The 16992-nt window shown below is 42.1% G+C and overlaps 1 protein-coding gene across 6 annotated transcripts in view; it reads left to right on the forward strand.

Annotated features, from left to right (window-relative positions):
* The window catches only part of HIVEP2 (HIVEP zinc finger 2), a 136840-nt gene that overhangs the window by 49744 nt on the left and 70104 nt on the right, over positions 1–16992 (forward strand). For 2 of the 6 annotated variants that reach the window (XM_064708281.1, XM_064708278.1), the window contains one exon: positions 11436–11497. The exons of 1 other annotated variant lie outside the window; for it this stretch is intronic. The gene's annotated coding sequence lies outside the window, so the exon portion shown is untranslated. Of the gene's footprint in view, positions 1–2271; positions 2398–11435; positions 11498–12588; positions 12651–16992 lie in introns of those variants that run through there. 3 more of the 6 variants (XM_064708280.1, XM_064708282.1, XM_064708284.1) reach the window with 3 other exon arrangements.

Below are 16992 nucleotides of genomic sequence, written 5' to 3' on the forward strand. Positions count from 1 at the left end.
GCTGCCAGGCAGCTGCCTGCCACCACAGGCTCAGCGTTTCCTGAGACAGCTCTTCCTCAGCAGGGGTTTTCCTCCAGCCAGGAGAGACCTCCTCTTTGGGATTTGGACGCTGTTTTGTTGACGTCACCTGTCACACTGGAGATGGTGTTCAAAGCATGTGTTAGCATCCCTGCCTCGTGGCTTTCCCAGCTCTGGACCTGTGCTCCAGCTGGGTCCCTGCTGGACAGGGACATGCAGCTATGAGGTGATGAGGCCCTGCACCTCAGTGGGACCCGATGCAGCCCCCGGGAGAGGGGCTGGAGGCAGAGGGGATGGGAACAGGGAGGGTGGAACAGGGAGTGCATCCGCTCTGACGTCAGTGAGAGGAGAGGAAAGCTCTCCCTGCTTGCCACGGCTTGTGTGATGGCAAAAGGGAGGCCCTGGGCTCTGAGCTGTGAAATTGTCTGATCCATCAGCAACTAACCTCAGAATGTGTGGCAGAACACAGTGAAAGGCTTACAAGCTTTTTGAAGGCTCCTGACAGAGGAGAATTGCAGAATAACTTCTGAATGGGTGAGGGGCTTCCTGTGTTCCATGCAAAATTGCAGGTTGCATTTCCCCATGGAATGTGCAGACTTGCCACAAAGTGTATTTAGGTGCTTCACCTGTTATGGTAAGGTGGTATTGAACACCGTTATACATCCTCTGTTTTTCACAGCATTTATGCTATTTAAAGAGCTCCTGCAGTTGAGAGCACTGAGGGATTTGAGTGTTTTGATTCCTGTTCCTTCTGTAGGAAGTGCCTTATTTTATTCCGGGGCACTGCATTTTGGAGGCACCAGTGAAAGACCCAGGAATGTCAGGAGAAAAGAGAGACTGCTGCTCAGTGTCTGCAGGAAATTGGTGAGGAAAATCAGCTAGAGGGCACCAATATTTCTTCTTAGGGCCGTTAAATTAGGCCATGTGGACTGGCAGCATATGGATGCATGAGAGAAACATGAGGGCTTTACGAAACAGTTGTGCTAAAAATAATTTTTGGTGTTATTTTTAATAATGTTATCACAGATGAAGAAAGTGAGGTAGAAGTTCATAGCCTGAGACAATTCCTTCTCCTGCTTTGCAGCATAAACACTATAAATCCTTGAGTGTTTGTTTGGCTAGGTAATGCTTTCCAAAAGTATGTCAATAAAATAGGCATCAGAGCCATAAAATATTTTCCTATATTTAGAGTCTAAATATGTAATAAAAAGTCAGTAAACTTTAGACTCCTAAGCACCAAAATTGCTTTCAAAAAGGGGAGGTTGGATGTTAAAATCAAATATTTAAAGTAAATAAATATTTTAATATTGCCAAAAATGCACAGTCAGTGTTTCATGCTCAGCAGTGTTAGTGGGCTCAGCTGCAGCCTTGTAAGTTTTGTTGCTGTCTGGGCATGAGAAGGATCGTGAAACTGTTGAAGGGGGCAGAAGTATTGTAGGATTATCAGTTGATTGGTTAATTTAGAGGATTATGTTTTTAATGCCAAAAAATCCAGCTGCACAGAATTGCAGAATAATTTAGGCTCAAAGGGATTTCTGGGGATCCTCTTTCTAGCCCCTGCTCAAAGCGGGTACACGGTACGTGGTTTTGCATGTTGCAATCACTTACCTTTGCATGGTTTTGATTTGTGCAAGAAAATTAACTATTTGGGTATTTTTCTTTGTGTGTAGTACAGAGCCAAATACCAAAGAAGGATAAAAATTAAGGCAAAAGTTGATCAAGATAGCATTTAAGCAGCACCGAAATATCCCGTACCATTTTGCATATATTGTTTTGGTTTTTTATGATAAAGAAACATTGCTCTAGGCTAGCACGAGGGGCTTAGTTTAAACATTTGTGAATGAATTTTAAATTGTTCTTTTCATTGCTGGCTAATATGCAGAAGGGATTGGTAAATATTGAGAGCAAAGGCTATACAGCATTTTTAGCCAGTTCTGTTTAGACTTAATCGCTATAATGCAGTGTTAAAATTTACAAAACAGCTTGTAATTGCAGTAGCTTATTTAAACCAGCTATTTGTGGTTATGTCTGCTGAGGAAACTTAAACTTCAATGTTCCCCAGCCATCTAATAGCAGCAAATTGACTGCGGGTCTCTTGAAGGAATATCTAAATGTAGGCTGTTGAATAATCCCTTTGGGGGCCCTGTAACTATTTTTGTGCCTGGATATGCGTCATCAGTGGGTATTTTCTCTGGTGACTAGCTTACATCAGTAGGTCTCCTACCATACGCTCTATCAGTGAGTGACTTATGATTGATGGGAGTCACGGCTGCTGTTTAGCTTTTATCTGTGACCTCAAATAATGGACAACGGGAATTTCCAGGCTGTTAAATTCCTTGAATGACTGAAGACACGGCATGGCTCTGCTGATAACCGCAGGTAGTGCCCAGATCCTGGGTGTTCACCGGGGGCTGGGGCGGGAGGAAGGAGAGGGGGGTTCCTCGGCGCTGCACCCGGCGCTGCCGCCAGCGGCGCGTCCCCGCACGCCGGGAAGCAGGATCGCCGCGTCCCGCCCGTGATGCTCCGCTCTCCCGGCTCCCCGGCCACCCCTGCCCGCCGGTGGCACCGGCCTTGCCATGTGTTCCCCTGGCCGATCTTAGGGGCAGCTTTCCCGTGCCTTTGAAACCAGGGAGACGCGCAGTTCGCAGCGCTGTGGAGGGAAACGCTGTGGAATTTTCAGCTGCAGTCTGGTTGGTTTTTAACCCTTTTTATTAACCATCGGCGGCGAGTGGATTTATTGGCATGCTTCACCCAGGTGCTGCCTGCTGGGCTAAATCTGGAGGTGCAGTAGGCTACGTGGTCTTAAGGTTAAGTTGCACCTGCCACAGTGACCCACTGAGCACACAGTCGTAGTTCATTTCCTGGTGTTCAGTACTTCATTTTAAGGAAATCGGGACTGCAGATACTGAGTTATCTCCTCTTTCTGTGTCCACTCTGCCTTTCTGTCTGACATGTGAAATGGGGCTGCAAGACAGCTACAAGATTTTCTGTGTTACCTGTGATGAATTTAGCAGCCTGAGTCAGCCCTACGGCGAGGCACTTTGTCATTTCTTCTTCTTTCCCTCCTGTTCCTCTTGTCTCAATCCCTTTGATAAAGCTATGATAGGAAACAAGAGATTGGCTGTCTGCAAACTTCTGCACAGAAATCTCTCAAGCCCTTCTCCTGGTAACCAGGGAGTAAAAATGACAGATATAGATGCTCCCAGTGTGATTGAGGATTAAAAAAAAATCCTTAATGCTGTTTATCGTGTGGCATTGTTTGGCTGAGGGAGGATAGCAGCTGGATCCAAATTCCTTCTCACCACTTCTTCCTGTTGGCAGGTGGCCTTCCGCACAGGCTGGGCTTGCAAACTCTCACGCGGGTCTCGCTTGTTTGAGCGCCTGCTATTGTTTCCCATTCAGGTGACAGCAGAGCGGGCTTTGTGCGAGATTCTGAGACTTGAAAAGTTTCGGAGGGAAAACAGCAGCTTTGTTTGAACTCGCCTGTGTGCTCCCTCCTCCGCATGTACTAGCCCAGAGGTCGTAGTTAATGAATGGAACCAGGCTTCCTGCAGGAGGCAGTTAACCCCTGTCTGTGCCTTTGCTGGCACAGTGCGCACAGGTGTGCCCTCGCCCTGGGCCATACGGGCTGTGTGCACCTCTCTGCCCCTTTCAGACAGGTGCCTGGTCCAACCCTGCACTGGGGCTGAAGTAAATTTCCTCATCTGCTCTGGCTAGTTGAGTGCTGGTCAAGAATTGCATTTGGCAGAAACAGTAGGAAGAGAAGCAGCAATTAAAAAGAAGCTTGGAAAATCAAGACAGGGAGAGGAGGGAATGGAAAGGTCTTCACTGAACTGTGATTTACAAGCATACTCTTATTTTTGGGTTTGTTTTTTTCAGTTGCTTCAGTAACATTTTGGGATTCATGACAAACTGGTTATATAATGCAAAATCTGTAGAAGGTTGAGCACAAAATGTTTTGATGAATCTTGAGTCATTTGCATTAAAAATCAGTGGATTTTCCTAGGATGTGCTTTGCAAATGTAAAGCTCGCTAACTGGTTGATGCTACTATATGTGTCATTTACCTCAGCTCTCTAGGAATCAAAATGCCTGGCTCCACAGTAATATCTTTTGGCTAATATTGACCTCATTTGCCCCCATTTTTAGGGGTATCATGTTTTAGGATAGTGATAGTATTTTGGGGTAGCTTTCATTTACAGTATTTGTGCAAAAGCTCAGCAGTACCACCTTTCCAGAAAGACTCTCCAAACCTTCAGAACATTTCCAGAAAGGGTTGCCGTTTTCTAAGAAAAAGTGTTGGCAAGTTGCCTGCCGTTTCCTGATGCTTGGCACTGAGGCCAAGGCAGAGGGATGAATTCCAAACTGGCATGTGGCAGGGTGTGGAGGTACCTCCCTGTGTGCTGTGACAGAGATGTCGTGCTGGGGACAAACTTAATTTAGGTGCTGAGCCTGCAGTGAAGTCACGCCCCATGGATGCCTGGTCTGCATGCCTACACCCTGTTGCCTTCAGCAACTAAGAGCAGGCACCAAGTTCTGCTGGCACAGCTTGAATTGAGGAATGATGATTGCAGTAGCTAAAGCCTTGTTTTTCCAGAAGAGCCTTCATTTATTCAGTGTCCGCCTTTAAAATCTTGAAACTTTCCCTGCACAGTGGCTAACCAGGTATTCATCTGCTTAATTAAAATAATTGGGTGTTGTGAGCAAGGGATACTGCACATTGACCAAAAGTCAGAGTATTCACTGCTGCATCTTGTAATATCTCCATCGGCAAAGCTCTCCCTCCCCCAGCAAAGCGTGTTGGTGTTTCAATGTGCAGCTAGTTCCCAGTGGGCACAGCACTGTAATTACCATACCTGGGAGGCAAAAACGGAGACTGAATCTGACACAGGAATACTGGGGCTTCATTCTGAAATCTGTTTTAAGATTAAATGCTATTCTTTTCTCTTCCACCTCTCCCACCTGTTAAATCTATGACTGTTTGCTCTGTACAGCTGATGTATATTGGGTATTTGTTGAGGGTCATGAGTTGGTACTTAATAGTCTTGGATCATTTTTACACAAAGTACTCTCAGAGCTTAAATACTCTTGAGTGTAAAGAGGTGCTCTGGGATAGAAAGAAGAGAAAAAAAGTTAGAAAGCTCACCTTGCCATGGCCCACTGTTTTGACGGCACTATTTTGTTTGAAGAGTGACTGTCCAGAGCAGGCAGTGCTGCTCATTTATTAGTGAAATCTCAAACACAAGTAAATATACATTATTAGTGTGGGCTGGCTATAGGTTGTAAAAGTATTCTGAAATATGAGGCAAAGTGTGATTTGACATTTTCAGGGGACATGGTATATTTTGTTTGTTTTCATTCAAAATCATCTATTATAGTCATAAATACTTTATCTCTCAAGGTGATCTTTGTGTTTCCTTAAAGTCCAGTTGAAATGAGTGAAGCAATTCCCAGATGCTTGGAAACTGCAGTTTTGGTCAGTTTGTGTGAGCAATAGCTTATACAGTTTCATTGGTTTGTTTTGGGTTTTGCTCCTTTGGGTACCGGGGAAAAAATAAAGGTTAGCCATCACTTCATTTAGGCATTAGTTTTCTGTAGGGAAAAATAAGGAGTTACTCATAAACATTGCTCATATTTGTAGTGATAGACTAACAAAAGTGAAGAGGAAGAAAAAATACAAGAAAAATACAGTGGAAAGAAAAGTTGGGACAGTGGAAAAACTTGCTTCATTTTTGTGAATATAATTTTTTTAATCCACTTGGTCCAGTGAATGAAGTGTCTTCCATCTTTTTGATGTTAGTGTATACAGTAATGTGAGTGAATGGAGTGAGATACACTTCAGCTCTTCCTGTGTGTTCCGTGCCTGATAACCTCGGTCCTGAGACCTCTAGTCATCTGCTCAGTCCTCCCTGCAAGTGGCTAGTGTCTTTAATAGATTGTTGGAGATCCAGGACTAGGTTGTCAGTAATTTCATAGATTTATAAATGTTACCCTGTCATCAAACAGTTAAATTAAATCCATGAAATCCACCTGTTTATTGGCACGTGGGCAGAAGAGAGAAGGAATATACTGCAGGTGAAGGCTGTGTACTGTGGCAGACAGGAAGGTGCCTCCTTTATGTCAGCAGTTTGGCACCAACTCCTGTAAACTGTGGCAAAGTCTTTTCTTGGTCTCTTTTCCTATATCTACACGGAGCAGTAGCTCTTCTAGCAATTTTTGCTCTTGGAAGTATTTTTCTTCAGTGTCACAAAGTGAGCATTTTTCCTGCAGGACCTCAAACAGCTCAACAAGTGGTGAGCTTCCAGTGACTCAGCCCAGTGTCCCTGTCCCTCTGCTTGCAGCCACCAGCACTCCCTACCAGCCACTGTTCTCAGATGAAAAGCCAGGCGTGCATCCTGAGGCAGGAGTGGCTAATGGACAGGGTTATCCTGGATAACGAGGTCCTGGACTCCAAGGAGACAGTGAGGGAAGAAGCTTCTTTCTAAGCCAAGTTACATTTTTTCTGAGTCACATGCTGGCCTTTTGCACATCCTGGCTTGGAACCTTGCTGTAAAGGAGGCAAGAAAGAGATACCTCACACTGACATCCCCAGGAGCCTTGATAATGTCAGGACACCTGACGGTACAGCGGCACTTCAAAAATGGCACTGTCATGAAGGATTTACATGATACTGCAATAGCTAATAACACAAGGGCAGTACAAGGTACTTATTCAAAATTGCTGAGGAGTTTGCCAAGTGTCTGTAGTTTCATGACATGACTTTGTCCCTCTGCAGACAGGCCTTTAGCATTGAGGAGTTTTCCAAAAACTCAACCAGTCTTTCTCAAGTATAATTGCCAGTTGCTACCCTGCTAGTTAAAAACAGTAACAACAAAGTTAAAAAATTAAGTTCCTTACCAGTTATTCATTTTGTTTTCACAAACTTATTCCAGCATCCTCAAGGATGGACTCTCTTTTCTTCTTGCACACTTATTTATCCTTTTGGGTTGTGAAGTGAATGAATGTTTGGGGATTGCTCTGTGTGCTGCTTGGGACCATCTTTGTTCAGGGACAGAGGAGATACAAAGTCAGTCCATGAGGTCTGAGGACTGTCCCTTGCTTGGGAGATAGGATAACAATCTGCATTGTGAAACTCCTTTCTCTCCTTCAAGGAATTCTATTTCTTTAGACATAGGCCAGCCAGACATCCTAATCTGGAAGTCTGCAATTTGGGAATAAAAAGGGGTTATTACAACTAAGAAACAGAAAACTTATTAAACCCCCTTTCACTAACATGCAGGGAAAAGTGATAGTAATCAAATTTTCTTAGTCTAACCAAATCATGGAGGCTACTTTGCTGTTAGCTCTCCATTCCCCATAAAGCTCAGAGCCATGCACTGATGAAATACAGCCTGTCTTTAGAAGCAAGGTAGTGATTTTCCACCCTCTTGACTCTTGACCAGGAGCACAGTCTCATGCAAGCAGGAGCTTGTTGCTGGTTACAGAGGGAGCAAGGCTGAATATCAGAAGGTCAGTTGCTCTTTTTAGTTTAGCATTTTATACCTTGATTTCTATTAAATTAGATATCATAGTGGTATCAGAGACAAGATCACCTGGAAGGGAATGTCTCAAAGAGGTATGATGTAGCAAAATGATGCAAATGAGCAAAAGGAACATTAGTTTAACTACTAGGAAAAAAACCATTATGGTGGAAGTCTGTTCTCTTGAGGGAAACTAGAGGACCTTATTAGTTGGAGCAACTAAAAAGTGAACTGGACAAAATGCTGAAAAATATACTACATAGATTTTTCTTACTTAGATATAATATGATCTAATAGACTTTGATAATTTCCTTTTTGAACTAATTTCTGGGATTCTAAGATCACCTTTTAAAAATGATCATTTTTTTGCCTATCTCATTGCAAACCTTCTTTGTGAAATTTTTCATCAGTTTTACCACAGAGGGAGGCATTTGCAGTAATCCAGCATGGTGGTATTTTGAAGACTCCAAACATTTCTCATGGCCATATCTTGCCATTGCTCCATTGTAAAATTCTCAGAATACTTGATGGGAGCTTTGCATTAAATTGTAAGGTATTTTTATCCAGCTGCTCTTTAGAGGCCCAAGTCATATCCATGTTCTATTCCCAGGGTAGCCTTCTTCCAGTTCCGTAAAGATACAATTTGGCTTTACAGGAAATAATAGCCATGCCTACCACACTGTAACTAAAATATTCAGACACATGAATCTTTTTCTTGACTTCCTATAAAAATGTCATTTGTAGCTGTATTTTGTTTGTTCTGGTTTGACTATAGTATAAACAAGAGTTTATTAAAACATTAGCTCTAAGTTACAGTTCTTTTTTGAGACTGCCAGGTCTTACAAAAAATATTACTGAAACTGCAGGGCAAAACCACATATTAACAGAAAAATGAATAATGAGTCTGTTTTCATATGGATTTTTTAAAAAGTACAGCTTGTAGTTGAACTAAATGTACTATTTCCTCCACTTCAGTCAGGAAGCTCTCATAGGCTTTTAACAGTGCCGCCAAAAAATTAATGCTTCAGCTGTTTAACAGATATCAAAAGCCAGTTTGACAATTGTAATCTCTTCCAGGAATTCCCTTTCCCATTTTCCCTCCCTATGAAAACAGATAACAAGATGCTTATATAGTAGAAATGGAAAGTCAGAGCTATTTTATGAAGCGCTGTGCATTTCTTCCAGCCTTAGGAGATGAGGCATGACATCTCCACGCCAGGGTAGGAAATGCAGGCACTCTGTTGTGTAAGTAGCATTTGCTTCAAGGATTAGCTGCTTGCCAAGATAGCACAGATTTAAATGTTTCCTAAGCCATTTCTGAGTTTTTACATAACATGGCAGTGACAGGAGAGCTGTGGAGATGGCTGGGTGGGGGCTCAAAGCAGCGACCAAGGAAAGACAAAACCAAGGGAAGCAGAGAAATATGCTGCATGTGCCAGCATCAGCTGACACGGCAGAACTGAAGGCAAGGGAAAGCAGCACCAGCCAGGCTTCTCTTGGATTTCTGTCCTCACTTTTAACTTGCAACAAGATGAGACAAACTGAAAGGAGATGCCACTTGAACTTTTGTTCTGAAGCATCTCAAAAAGGCACTGAAACATAGACTCAAAGGTCAGAAGTGTTCCGTTTTCTGGAACAAATTCCCAGGACAGCTGTTAATACTACTCTGTCTTTTAAGGCTAATCTTTAATAGTATTCAGTGATACATATTAAGAAATATATAGTATTACTGTGGCTGTGGTGAGGAACGTTTTGTTCTTCTCTAATGACAGAAAGGAGATTCTGTGTTAGAAGAGTGAAATAATTAAAGAGGTTGCCAATAAAAAAAGCCACTGTGTTTGCAGAGGGTGCCCTTGTGTTCAGCAAATGCCAATTAGAGAACTGTCACTTTATGTGTACCATGGGTTATTACTGCACAAACAGTTGTACAATTACGCACTGGGTCAGAAGGGCAAGTTACCTTCACCTCACAGCCATTATTTTAAAGCAAACACAAATACCAGGCACACAAACATCAGGCGCTGTGGCAGTAAAGTAATGACTCTTTGAAAATGCAGGTTAAAGAAAAAAGAGTCCATGTAACAAGCCTTGGCATTGTGGAAGGTAATTTTTACCGTGTCTGCATTACGTAGATTAGAAACACCATCTTTGTATAATGAAGCACACACTTCTTCCACCACTTGAAATACAGTTTATATGCTGTTATGTTGTTCTGATGTTTGGAAATATAAAGAGACTATACAGAATATACATTTTTTCAGTTACCTTCTTTGATACTGAAATGTTTGTAGTCCACATGCCCTTGTAAATGAGTTTGAGCACTTCCTTCTGGTGTGCTACCAATGGTCTGATGTCACCATCATCTGATGCACTCTGCTCTCAGCTCTTGTGTGGCTGTGACTGACTTTAGTAAATGGAATAAAGGACAGTTCTGCAATGACCTTGTGCAAGACATGTCCTTGGGTGTTTATTACTTGCACTTCTTTGTAGGTGTTCTACTTGGGATTTTATTTTGCATATTTTGCCTGAAGCTTCATTGGATTCAAATCTAAATAGGCAGAATGCGCTGGGGATGCTGTGGCCATCCTGGGCACACACAGCATAGCCGTGCTGTACGTGGATTCATAAGTGTGGATCTAAGGCTATCAAGTTTGCCTTCTTTTCTAATGTGGTTGCCATCTGTGCTTGTTCTGGCTTCTCTCTGGGTCGTAAGAAAGAACACAGTTCAGCAGGGATTGTGTTACCATCGGTGGCCTGAACCTTTGTGCTCGCTTGACCTCATAGCTCTAGGAAGCTCAGCTGGCAAACATAGCACAGACCTTTGTGGCAACACCCTCTGGGAGCGTGGGCAGCCACTAAGGTTACCCTGCTTCCATATATGCCGAGGTATTTTCATTGACATGCTCTTTTCACGGGTTTGAAATCGCTGTGGCTTTAAAGCACCAGCTTTCCCTGAAGCGAGAGCACCGTGCTCACCCGAGGACCTGCTCGAACCCAGCATCTGCCGGGGCAGGACGGGGTGGCAGAAGTTAAATGGAGAGCGTTAGTTTGAAAAATGTTATGAGGTCACCATCCTTTTAAATTGGTTTACACAGATGGCTGTCTGGTTTGTTGCTTTGTCCTTGCTTAATAGTAACTGTTTATGGAAAAACGAATTGCTTTGCAGAAGGAGGTCCAAAAGCTCATGCTGTTGTTTCCCTCACTGGAGATCTTCGTGTTTTTATGGGCATACAAAGATTTGGTCTGAAATGAAGATTAATTAGGAAGCATAGTGAATAATTAACTGTTTGACTTATTGCTAAGCTCTGCAGTCACTGGGTTAGAAATGATTTCCCCAACTGCAGGAGATAAGAGAAGGTTATTCCCGGTTTCACAATGTCCATATTGTTAGGGCTTTGTGCTGTGTGTATTCTGACATCAGCTGATACCTACGCAAGCTGGGTCCAGCTTCTCATCCAAACCACTTCCTGGGGTTTTCTCAGGTAATGGCAGTGATTCAGAAGACACCACAGTGCCTCAGAAAGCCAGTTTTTACACATTGCACCCAGACTGTGTGACCATGAAGAAATGAAGTTCTTAGGAAAGAGTTTTGTTCTTAAAAATACCCCCTTTTTTTGTTTGTTCTGCATTCAGATTTAGATGTACATTGCTTGGCTTATCCTACTGACCTGTTCACAGACTCACTTTCTGTTTTGTGGAAGATGTAGGAATATGATGTACACATATGCATGAGGCAGAAGCCTGAGGCTAGTTTCCAGGCAGAGATGCTGATTTTGCATCCAAAATTGTTCCTACCTGAAAAATACTTATTAAAAAACCCAACAAAGTAATAGACAGGATTATTTGAAAAAAACAACAACAAATCAAATCTAAATAATGATGCTCTGCACTTTTGCAGGACTGTCTACTTAAGAAGCTGAGAGTGAGTTAGGAACATTGATGAAGCCTCTATTCTGTGAGGTGGGTATGTGGTTTTTATTATGATTTTGAAAAAGCATAAAAAATTCAAACCATTTGCTGGAGTCCAGCCACAGAACTATTTAAGAGCTGGTAATAGAGTCCAGAAATTTTCTGCCATGGCACATGTTCCAATCAACAATTACAAATAAGGTCTTTTGCCCTTCTCTGAAGGCAGTGATGAATTTTTTCATTCTGTTAGTGTTTCAAGTGGCTCTTTTGATTTTTGATTTCTGACTAATGGAATAAGTGACTCTCACAGATACTTTCTCTCCTCTGCTCTTGTGGTGGCCTTAGATCAAAGTTTGGGGAGATAACAGTCTGTAATAGGGGAGCCAGTGGATATCAAACGTGTCCATTGGATCCAGGCCAAACATAATCTGGGGCTCAGAAATGTTCTGTGTGTTTCATTACTTTTTCATATTTTAGCATTCTGTCATGGTCAGATGAACCAGCAGTCTTTTAATAAATCCCCTTCCGTATTCAGACTTGCAGCTCAGGTTTGCAGGCCCGTGGGGGCTGGATTATTTGAATAAGTCTGAGAAGTGAAACTGAACATTTGTAGGTGCAGCAAGCAATTACAGGCAGCCAATCTAATGAATCTTGTAATTTTGATAACCTTTGTTATCACAAGATGCTGCATGCAAAACCATCAGCTCTCCTTGCCCTGTGTGTGAGCAGCTCGGATGTGGGCCCTCAATGCTTCCTTGTGCCAAAGCTGGCTGCTGGAGCATCCCCATTCCCAGGGAGCAGTGACCTAGAGAATCTCTCTCTTGGGTTCTTGGTTATTTGCACCACTTTCCCTTTTGGCATCATGAGGTAAACCCTGTTGTGTGGGATTCTGCCTCCTGCTTCATGCCATTGGGATCCTGGATTTGTGGCAAGAAATAAGTCAGGATTGGAATTTTCTTTAAACTGCTGTATGTTTTTAAAAACTGATTTTGGAATAAATTGCTCTGACAATAAGTACCAAAATGTATTGATAAAATATGAATTTATGCATGCCAGCATTTTTCTCTTTTGTATCTATTCACAAATACATACCAAAAATTGACTGTAGCTCCATATGGCTCCCAATCTCTTCCCTCCCCCAGCTGTCAGCTTCTCCTCACCTGGATGACTAAATGGGAGCAGAGTGCTGGGCCATGAACTGAAGGTGGGTGTAGCAAAAAAGCTATATTGAATGTGTTTTCTCTGGGACATCACTGTGGTTCCTCAAGTGCCTCTCAGTTTGGATGGAAAATGCATTAAAAAGGTGATGCAGTTTGGTGCCAATCTTAGTTTCACACTCTGAAAAAGGAATGAAAATACTCAGAGGGTGAGTTACTTCTGTGTTGATTTCCTTTTTGGGCAGCAGTGGTTGTGTAAAAGCTATTATTGTTTTAGAAACTTTTCAGTATGGTTATCAATTAAAATCATTCATTTTTTAATCTGAAATTTTCACTTGACTGAAGTAGAGATGTCAGGCCTGCTTGTAATTAGTTCAGCAGGGCTACAGGGAAGTTGAGATACCTCCACTCCAAGACCTTCCATTTTGTGAGCATAAGTGCCATTTACTTTGTTCAGTTCTGAAGTGTTCAAATTCAAGACCTTTGGTAAGATTTTTAATACATTGTTTGATTGAAATTATGCAAATCCATTGCAGTAGTGTAAAATGATGTAAGATCTTTGGGAGGGAAAGCACCCATTTCGTCTGCCCTGATGTGTCTGGAGGTGAAAGGCTCAGCTTTCCCGTGCCGCTGCATGGTAGGTGGTGGGATGGCACAACTCGCTGCCCACGTGCCACTGCTCACATCGGTGTTTTGGTGTCCACCAACTCCTCAGAGTCTCCAAAATGGGAACGTGATGATCCAGGACTAAGTGTTGTTGCCATTAAACAATGATCCCAAAGTTACCTCGGCTTCTGGTGCTGGGTGGGCAGGAACAGAAGTGGGCTTCTTCTGTTGTTGATGTTTTTTGTAAAGCAGCTGAAATGATCACAGCTGATTTGGAGGTTTTTTTTCCAAGATTGCTTTTTGCCGCTTCCTTTAGAAACCAAACAAGAGCCCACAGCTTTCTGTCCTGTTGGAACATTGAGTTTTGTTGTCAAATTCAGAGCAGTTAGATGAAATTTTAAAGATATCTAGAGGAATAAAAATAGAAAGAAACAGCTAAGGAGGAGCAGAAGACAAAAGTGGTTGAAAGAAAATTTAGATGGCAGAAGGTTCTGAAATACTTTACCTCTCCTCTAATGGGGACAAAACCTTGACAACTCTTAAGCAGTAAGACATCTTACTTCAGAACATTTAAAATATTGCTACAGTTTTATTTTGCATATTTTTTATGTCATGAAGGTATTACAACTCATCAACTAGCAAAATACTGTCAAACTTTAGTATTGAAGTATCTTGTTATATCACAAGGCCTATTATTTTCATTTCTCTTCATTTAAACCAGGGACAAAATTTTTATATTTTATTGAACTTTTCATTTCTATCAAATCAGTATGTTTTTCTTTTAGGAAACCCCAGTAGGAAAAGTTTGAATGAGTTACAGTTTTAAATTTTTTTCAATTCTTACTGTTCAGTTTCTGTTTTAAAAATAAGTAAAACGTGCCCTCTTCTATTGTCTATAAGCCCCACAATCCCTAGAATTACGTATTTTTGAAAGCATAGGATTTCAGCACAGATAGGACTGACTTTCCATTTCTGTGAGAATGTTTACAGTTGAATGGTCTCAGGAATAAAACTGAAGCTTTTTTACGTGTATGTTTTGTGAATGTAAAACTCGCACACACTCTGAGCTGTGAACCAAAAAGCTTCAGATTGAGCCAGCAGAGAGGAAGGAATTTGTCTGCTACACAGCAAAAGGAAGTATTTGCTGTGTTATTGAAGCACATGGCCTTTTGCCATCTTTGATAAAGTATTTAGGGTTGTGCACCCAAAGTCTGCTGCCCTCTTGACCCATCATTCATCACTGGCTGCTGATGAGGTAGATGAGATGCAGCTCCGTAGGAGAGCCATTGTTTCAGCCCTGCACAGTTCCTCAGAGAGCGGAAGCTGCAGACAAAGCGGCTCCCTGTGATTCACCATGCTGCTCAGCCTCCTGGTGGTTTTTCTTTTACCTGTACCTTTTCTGGTACTTCTCCTGCTCTGTGCTGGCCAAGGTGGACAGGCAGCCACGATGAAGCTGTGGGATTGATCCACTTTCCACTCAGCTTCTACTGGCTCCAAATGAGATAAGCGTCTGGGATTTTTTTTTCTGTATTGAAAAGGAGAAGCAGATACAATTATCACAGCATTTGCCTTGGCAATGCATTCAAATTTATTCCCCTTTTAACTATTCAACACTGTTGATAGATGATGCTTAAAACGTGGAATTGCCCATAATTTTTCTAGCACACTGTGAATTGCCCAGTCTTTTTTTTTTCCTCTCTGTAAGCATTTCTGGTTACAGAGATGCCAGCATTCCCAGTAAGTATGCTAAGAATGTAGAGTTATACTCTGTACCGCTAAATTAACAGACAGGAATAGTCACACCAAACCAGATTCAGCTCCCAGATGGGAAAGCGTCTCCTCTATACCAAATTTTAATGGCTTTTTTACATGAGAAATTTTCACCAGTGTAGCACACTGCATGATTTAAAACAAATGCTATCATCTCTCTCTGTTGGTGACAGGTAACTTGTAGAAAATATAGCTTTCTTTGTAACAACCAACCAGGGCTTGGGAATGTCTGGACATTTAGGTAGGCTAACTAAGTAGGTTAACTGATCTTTTATAATCTTAAACTATTTAAAATTTAAAAGATCATTTTTAGTTTAGCAATTGTTTTTTTAAGCGCTAGTTTGAAGGATCTGATTCTTACTTGGTTTGTTATATATGCAATCCTCTTAGCTGTTAATTCCTGTAAGTGACAGGAGAATGAGCCCTAGATGGCACAACAACAATATGAGAAGAGTTAACTTGGATTGTTGTAGGATGTGGTGTGAAATATTCTCTGAAATATTCTCAGACATTTCTGCCTCCTGACTAGGAAGGGTCTGTTCATGAGAGGATGGAGTCCATGCTCTTTGGCAGTTTGCCTGTGTCAGCTGGAATATTGTAAGAGATTTTGGCCCCCTGCAAATTTTAACAATGACTGTGTTATGATGAAGTGATGCAGAAGTTTTATGATTTGTTTAAAAGAAGAGAAAGGGTCTTCCACTTCTTGTGAATGCTTGACCTAAGAGTCACTGCAGTATTCAGCCTGACTTGTCCTTGGAACTCCTTTATGTTTCTGCCATGAAGTCAAGTGGGATGCGCAAATGCTGGAAGGAAAAGTTAGAAGCTGTGTATGTGGGCATTTGGACAGAAATATACAGTTTTCTGTGCTTGTACCAGACACTTTAAATATCCTACCTCCCAGTCACTGCAGCTGCTTAGCCACTGAGGAGATACTTTAGATGTCATTACTTTGTGCTGTTCTCCAGTTCATAGTATTTCTAATTTTGAGTGCACTGTATTACCCTATTTCTGTTTATAAATCTTTTAAGTGTGCACATTAAAAAAGTAATTAAATTGTCATTATAATTTATAGTATGCCTGAAGTCAATCACCTAATTAAATGGAAAAAGCAGAGAGGTAGTAGGTTCATAAGCATTTATTAAGTACTACAGTATTAATTATGCAGGACTTTTGAACCAAGCAAAAGAGGAAGGAATGGAAACACCAATCTAAAAAGGCTTTCCATTGCTGGCCTTCTCAATTTAATAATGTGAGATACCCCCCAACCCCCAGCTGGCAGGACAACACTAATGCTTTCTTTCTGTTAATTTTTAATGAAATTATGATGGGGATTTTTTTTATGACAACCACTTGCAGCATTTTCCTGTAATATTTTTGAAAGCATAATTTGTCCCCATGCAAGGGCCTATAAATACATGAGTAGAATTGAAGATACATTTAGAGTTATGGTTTGGGGTGGATTGTGCTGGAGCAGACTCTTGGTCGTCACTCCTCAGCATCTCAGGCAGGGAGTGGAGCCTGTGCTGGTCCCAGTGGCTTGGGGGGCACTGGAAGAAGGGGCTGAGCCCAAAAGGGCAGGCAGGCTGTGAGTGCCACTAGGAGAGGGCAGGGATTTGTAGGGACAGCGTGGACGTGACAAGGTTTGCACTTTCTTTGCAGCTGTTCTCTCACCTCCAGCTGCAAATCTGTGTCACTTGTCTGACAGTGGAGGGGATGGAATGCTGGCTCACCCTGCAGGGCTGGGGTCAGGAGGAGTCTCTGTAAGGTGGCAGACTGTGGGCTGAGCCATAGAAATGAAAGTGCATTTTATCAGTGAGCTTGTGAAACAGGGCTGTCTCACTATGGCTGGCTTGTACTTTGCTGCATTAGGTGAACTGCCTGGAGCAGGCAGATGAGCTAGATGGAGCAGAAGCCCTAAAGTCAGGATTTCTTCTCTTTTGCTAGTTTGTTAAAAAATTTAAAACTCTGGTAACACACCAAAATAAACTTATCTGCATTCCATGTTGTTCCCAA

The sequence above is a fragment of the Zonotrichia leucophrys genome, chromosome 3 (assembly GCF_028769735.1).
Source record: "Zonotrichia leucophrys gambelii isolate GWCS_2022_RI chromosome 3, RI_Zleu_2.0, whole genome shotgun sequence".
Classification (NCBI taxonomy): Eukaryota; Metazoa; Chordata; class Aves; order Passeriformes; family Passerellidae; genus Zonotrichia; species Zonotrichia leucophrys.